The sequence below is a fragment of the Thunnus maccoyii genome, chromosome 21 (genome assembly GCF_910596095.1).
Source record: "Thunnus maccoyii chromosome 21, fThuMac1.1, whole genome shotgun sequence".
NCBI classification, from domain to species: Eukaryota; Metazoa; Chordata; class Actinopteri; order Scombriformes; family Scombridae; genus Thunnus; species Thunnus maccoyii.
Genome location: NC_056553.1, coordinates 25,151,107 through 25,158,656, shown reverse-complemented (window position 1 = coordinate 25,158,656; position 7,550 = coordinate 25,151,107). Strand labels below are relative to the sequence as shown.

The following is a 7,550-nucleotide window of genomic DNA, read 5'->3' as shown; positions in this document are numbered from 1 at the left end:
GGGGTTTTTCAATTTGTGACATTACACTTTGACATTCAGCATGAACTTCATATTTTAAATGTAACAATTTTCATGCCAGAAACCTTTTTTTTTATTGGTGCAATATGACAAAAAAAAAGGACATCAGACAGACTTAGACAATGGTAGATGTGTCAAAAAGTACAGACATTAAGATAGAACACCAAAACAGTTTATGACATCCACACTATATAGTTACAGGGAAGGTGTGGGAGGTTCAGTTCATTATGTACCAGATAAATTGTGGTGCTATGTGTGGCTGCGGTAAGTATGAATGCACGTGTAAAGGTCTGTAAAACAAAAAAACAAAAAACAAACGAAGACACAAAAAAACATTTTTAAAAAATGGAGATTTAGTTTTTTTGATTTATGAGCGTAATAACTGTGTACTTGTTACTGAGGTTGGCACCAATATTGTAGCAATAATAATATAAGTAATAACAGCGAAAAAAATAAAATAAAATTGACGATAGTTGGCTCAGGACTATAAGGAGTTAATAAGTAGTGGGGTTTACATTTTAATGGCAGCAGAAATGTAGTCAATTTGTTAACTGTTGATGTTACTCCGAGCAGACAGAGAGAGGAGACAGTTAGATGCGGCTCCTCAGGAGGAGGGATAAAGTCAATAATTTCATACCAGAAGTGTTGGATAGGAATTCAGTACCAGGTAGTGTGGAAGTAGGTGTCAGGTGTGTTTTGTGAGGAGATTCAAGCATAAAGCTCCTCACACTGTCATCAGTCTTCACTCACTTGAAGACAAAAAACATATCTGTCTTAGGGTTCACAAAAAATTGGATTAATTAATATTTGAGGATCAGTCTACATAGGAACTTCTTTGTTTTTGACACAGAAAATATTAACTCAAGGTCTACTTACTGGCTCTGTCTACTTACTGGTCTACTTAACACATCACACTTTATTCCTCGGCGTGACTTAAGTATGTAACTCTGTCATGTGATCCTAGCAGAGCAAACTTCTGTTGACCTTTATTGGAATTGAAGGTAATGATTATCTGATATTTTGTGATATTTAACATTAACATTATTAAAGAAATGCTACAATCAAACTAGAAGAAATTCATGTACACCTATGTGGATAATGAGTTTTGATATTATATCTGTATTTTAGTCAAATGTTTGGATTCCACAGAGATCTGACTGCATCATACAACAGGCCATCAGCATTCACCCGACAGAGAGGGAGGGATGGTTTGTCTTTCAGTGTGACGCTGCGCCATGCTGGGCTTCACGCATCTTTTGGCGTCTCTGCAGTCACACCGTGTTGATTACAAAGAGCCCGCAGGGTCAGAGCACATCCTCGCTGTCTTATTCTGGGAAGAGAATTTATTTTCCTTGGTGGGAGAGTGTGAGAAGGGAAGCCTTTCACACTCCCAAAGGCTGTAGTCATGCATATCCAAAACCCTGAGAAAGCATGTTTGCTGGAGGAAAACAGACAGACGTGCAGTCTGAGTGGAAAGTGCCAGGCAACATAATCAGAGTTGTAATAAGAGGGAAAAGTATCCTTGACTAAAAGGATGTTTAGAAACAGTGCAGCTCCCAGACCTGGAAATGAGATGACCATGACTGCATCACTGATGTAATCAAAACACACCGACGGCTCTGTGCTTGTATCACAGGAGCACAAGGTGGTCAGACACATGTGGCACGACCCCAAGCGCTGTGCTAACTGAGTTTTTGTAATTTATAAACATTAACTTGAGGGATCAGAAGAAGTGCAATATCAGTAGATGTGGTGGGAGTCGGTGTCAGCTGTGACCAATCAAACCATTTTGTTCCCATCCAAAGCTGTTCGCTCTGTGGCACTGTGCTCTGACAGTCCGGAGATGGAGTGAATCAGGAGTCACTATGTCATTTACCACATTTTATAAGCTTTGAAAGATTTCAACACCATCCTTCATTTTGACAGACAGAAAATAATTGCTGGCACTGTGCTGCTGTGTGCTGACACGGTTATTTACATAATCTGACTCCACAGATTTAGACAGAATCCAACAAAATGACAGCATAGTCAAACAAAAGGCACAACAAAGGAGCAGACAAATGAGCAATAGGACAGGTTTAAGGAAAGCAGCTGCCAAACTAAACAAGTAAACCATTGAACACATAGGGCCGAATCCACAAAGAATGGATTGCGCCCGCTAATAGCACTGTGAATTGTGCGGCATTTGTACCTGCAATCTGCCCCGTTTTAAGGACCTATTCACAAAAGATGTTGTGCTAATGATATGCCAGCACAAACACACCCATCAAGTTTTGCAGCTGAGTGCAGTTTGCCCTTGTTTCGTGTCTGTTTGAGTGAACAGAGCAGTATCCAGTGTTTCAGGCTTTCCTCTACATTGAGCACACAGATTGGTCAATAGTGAAAACTGCAGAGAGCACAAAAGCCTCAAATTGCGTCTTCAGAGATGTGCACACACAGAGCTCTCCACAATCACAAACCAGCTTTCATGTATTTTGTTTCTTTTATAATGTTGTCCAGGTATCAATGAATGTATCCGGGATCAGTACTGATGTTCTGTTTGTTGCCCACAGCTGGCTGTGTGTCACACAGCAGCTGAAACCATAAATGTATCTCCAAACTGAGAAAGAGGCTGTGAGCATTAACGCACGCAGCACAGCAGTGGCAACTTCATTAACAGTGGATTGGTCAGGATCAGACAGTAATTAATGTTCTGTGTTCTGTTACACATCTACACAGGTCAGCTGTTACACACAGATTCAGGTTTATATGGATGAATTATTTGTAATAAAGCAACGCTTATGGATGAATCCTGAGCTCCATCAGCTCTGTCAGGACATTATAAGCCTACCACCCCAACCCCACTTGACCCCCCCCCCCCTCCCGCCAGTGTCTGATTTCACCCTTGATATCATTCAATTTTGATTCAATATCATTCAAGCCTCACAAGCTTGAAAAATTTGAGACAGAGACAGAGTGAGAGAGACTGAGTGTGCGTGCAGTTAACACCAACTCTCTGAAGATCCTAACTCCACCCTAATTCCATGTAGCAATTTGCGTTGGTCTTTGTGTTCAGTTTGAGTGTTTTTTAATGAATGACTGACATACAACATAATACAGGCAGCATTACTTTTAACTAAAAAAAAAAGGTGTATTTCTAAATAGTTTATGAATTTTTTGCAGAAAGCCATAAATTACAAATGTTTGTCACCTCCATGTTCTGGTCATAGAGGCATGGATGCTATGAGTGTGGCTGCAGCACACCAAGCAAAGCTCAATTTCACAGTACTGTACACGGCCACAGGTACTGCTCGCTGGAAACCCTCAAGGTGCAAAGTCCAGTCGTTCATCACGACCTGTCAACACAATCTGAGAACACGGTTTTAATTATTGTTTTTTCTTCTGGGTTTATTTTTCAATTTAATTGTACAAGTTAAATTAACATCATATTCAGCTTTAGGTTTGGTCCACTCAATGGTGGTTTGACATACTCTGCATGTTCTAGACACGCTGAAGAGTAAATATGACCATGTGCATTATTTATCTCCCACATTAGTGACCATCTCTTCACTCACTTTGACAATTTAATTATAGAATCATCAAGACTGGTAAATCATACACAAATTAAGCTAAATAGAACTGTCAAAGGATGTACTCTGACAAACAAACAATCCTGCAGTTATTCTCCTGGAAATAATAAATTATACTATTGTAAGTGGACCTGCTTGGATGAAAACTGTGGCACTTAGCTTCACTATCAGAAATTAATGGATGCACAGTATTACCAAATAGAAAGCAAATAAACAAGTACGGTTTTGTTTTTACATGAAATCATCATCAATCTTATTGATGAAGCTGCTGCATGTTGAGTTACTGTTCTCAACAAAACCAGCTAAGCATGTTGAAATGATTTTTGTCATTAAAGGTAGGTTTTGGGTTCCAATTTCATTACTTTCAGTGATGAACTAATGAGACTAAGACAACCACACCTTGAATTGTCAACACCATCGGCTTAGGTGACATAGTTGTGGGTATAAATGCAATATTAACGACATGAAACATCACCACACATTGACATGTTGTCAGTTTGCGACAGAAAATATCATCACCATGGGTTGAGAGGTTGGCTGGATACTGGTAGTCATCACTGCAAATAACATATCATCATCTTAACTGTTAGCTGAAACACTACCACTGCACATGTTAACATCATCATCATCACTTCAGATAAAAATGTCATCACTATGTCCAGATATGATCATGTCATTATCATCACTGATCTCGTTACCTCGGCTACTGATGTCACCAGACGTCATCACTGTGGGCAGAAATGGCATTACCACTGGTAGAAACGTCATCACTGCAGACAGAAACAAGATGCCCCTTCAGTTGTGCATTAAATGGCAGCAGAATAATGATAATTAAAAAAATGTGTCATTTCAACATCAAATCATCATCAGTGTGATGACACAGATCCCCAGGTTTTTATGCCTGGTGTTGGTTAAAATATTACTTTGAAAATATACAAGTCGGTGTATAGTGAGGAGGACCAGCATTGAAAAAAAAATACATATATTATTATTATTTCTTAATTAATTAAACATTCATTCATTCATTCATCATTAATGATAATAATGAATGTCCAGTATTGCTTTAATTAAATAGCGAATTAATAACAAAACAATATAAGAAATACATAAAATCTAATTTAGTTAAAAAGAACAAATAATCACACTGACCACTATATTTTAAAAATGTCTGTTCAATACTACATAGAATGTCATACTTTATCGACTCTGGAAAAAAATAAAAAAATAAACTCAGACAGTAGGACATATGTAATGTACTGTGACATCATCACCAGTGGCTCCGAGATCTGCTGTATTATTATTGTGTTTCCCTTTATTAGCATGAGTCTGACTGCTGGGGTGCTTTTGCTCACAGCCAGTCAGTGACAGTACAAGTTTTTAATGTGTCTATGTATATATGACAGACCAATTGTAACACCGAATCACAAAAGAAATGGGAGACTAAATCTATAATGTTTCACATTATCATTTTTTTCTGCAGTGTGAGTTAGACAAGCTTGTAATAATAACAACAGTAAACAAACTGGCGATGTAAACTTCATGTATTCTGCTCTGATTCACTCATGAAAGCATAACTCTTGATTAAAGCTTTTTCAGTGTCAGAAACTTGATGACGGAGCTTGTTCACACTCACACACTGTACACTTAACAAGGCATGGAAACATTTTTCTTTCTGCTCTCACTTTAGGTTTGTACAGTAGCAGTTACCACCTTATAGAAAGAAACTGTGTGACATATGTGGAGAATAAAGGTGTCTGAAAGGAATCCATCTTTGTATTCTTCAGACCATAAAGAGTTGTATCCACAGATAGCTATCTGACTGATCATTTCCTCCCCTCCCTCCCTGCTAAAGAACTGCTATATTGGCATCTTTTACTGCTGTCTCTGTGTTGTGTGCTTCATTATGTGTAAGATGTAACCTCTGTTGTTATGACAGCAGTTAGTCTTCACAGAGCCACTGTTCTGCAGCTTTCTCCTGCTGTATTCTATTAAGATAAATTAAGAGAATTCTCACAATGTGCTCAGATTAAACGTGACATAGAAATGAGTTAATGCTTCAACAAAAGTGAAACATTTGCAGTTAAGTGAGTCCATGTTATAAGTAAGTAAAGTTTATTTTCATAGCACCTGGCAAGATCTGATGTCACAAAGAGCCTCACAATAAAAGACAGAAACAAGAAATAAAATACAGACACAGTAGTCCATCTGTTTTGTGAGGGGAGGAAAAAAAACAACCTCAAACTGAAAGAATATTTGTACAGTCAAATTCATGATATTACTGCAAGATTAAAATTCATCTGTATCCTATCAGGACCTAATTTTAGCCAGAATTGTTTTCTTTTCCCAGAGGAAAACTATTAAATTGTATTACAACTTGTACAAATTTCAAATTGTACAACTTGAGTCTCATTGTTGCAGTTTTGGCCATTGGTTCTATCAGTTATAATAACATTGTAATCATCCAGTTAAATGCTGAGATGTGAGAATGCAGCAACATCACTGTAAGACAACCAGAGACAGAGGAAGAAATACAGGTGATCAGACAGGTTGTAAACACTTTATCCAGATCATCTAAAGAGCTTTATTTGGAGGTTAAACTGTGGGTGCACCTGAAATATCACTAATAATAATCCCTCTTTGTACATTGTGTGTATGCACTAATCTGAAGTGAAATTAACTGGAATTATCATTTTATTTAAGCCAGAACTTTTTGAAGCTGCCCAATGAGATTTAATTCAACCAAAAAGATAACATTAATCTCCAGAGCTGCTCTGCCTCCATGAAGAATAACTAGAAGTAAAACTCTGATATGTGTTAACCAACTAGCCAGTATCATTAAGACATTAGTGTCAGTGGAGCAGTAATATTAGGAGGCTTCCTGATAAACTCTCCAGTTTGAATTGTGACATAGACAGAACAAACAAAAGATAATATATAAAGAAAGACAAAGAGACAGAGTGGGAGAGGGGCATCGAATAAGGGAGAGGGCGGATAAAGGAGCAGTCAGATTTATGGCAGTGTGAAGGTGAGATAGATGGCTGTTTGACCAGTGGGCTGCTGAAAATGGCCGAGCAGCCCTTTATGGTCCAGGAGAGAAAATGAGGCAGCTCCCCCACACCTATCCATCAGAGCCATTTAGTGGCTCGTTGGGGACCATAAATGGTTGTATGTGTGTGTATGTGTGTGTGTGTGTGTGTGTGTGTGTGTGTGTGTGTGTGTGTGTGTGTGTGTGTGTGTGCTCATGTGGACATTAGACTATTAGAGCCAGCCTGTCTTAATGGGTGCCAGCGAGTTCTATCATGGAGGATGTAAGGCTGTGAGGTGAAAGGTGGAGCTTCAGTACACAAGTGGAGCAGGCAGTCAGCAGCGCTGCTCAGCCAGAATAGTTATGCTGCTGTTAGGATTTGTGGTCAGACAGACAGTAATCCTCAGCTGATAAACACTGAAAACATGACAAGCAGACATTTGTAGTACTCACTGTGCTGCAGATCCAGGTAAACAAGGAGCAGGTGAAGCTGAAGGATTCACACTGTTCTCCACTGCTGATGACTGCTTTATTTACTGTTTCTTCTGACGCTTTATCCTCCCCTTCTCTCTTCTCCTCCAGCTCTTAATCATATTCTGTTTCACTGTAGCCTTCCGAGCCTGTACTATCCAAAGAAAATCAATCATCATTCATTCTTAAGGTGTGTTTAGTATATTCTATAGGTGCTGTACTGCATGAAAAGACAATGGAAGGATGCAAGTGGAAGTGAACAGAAGCAGATTCACTGTAGGCGGCATAAATTCAGGTAAACACACGCCAGGGTTCAAGTTCAAGTAAATTATTAAACTTGAAGGACAGGTTCACACTTTTTCAAGTCTGTCTTAAAACAACAGTCAGGAGCCCAAATGAACATTGAAACAGTTTTTTCTTGCTGTAATCATTCTTCCTGTTCGCACTGACCATTAGAAGATCCCTTC

General features: G+C 38.7%; 1 long non-coding RNA gene across 1 annotated transcript; it reads right to left on the bottom strand.

The window, feature by feature from the left end:
- Positions 1-3,226: 3,226 nt before the first annotated feature.
- LOC121887741 lies at positions 3,227-7,229 on the bottom strand. Its single transcript, XR_006093031.1, has 3 exons — positions 7,066-7,229; positions 4,286-4,357; positions 3,227-4,144 (listed from the first exon to the last, which is right to left on the bottom strand). It is a non-coding gene; the product is annotated as an uncharacterized LOC121887741 (long non-coding RNA).
- Between the last annotated feature and the right edge of the window lie 321 nt (positions 7,230-7,550).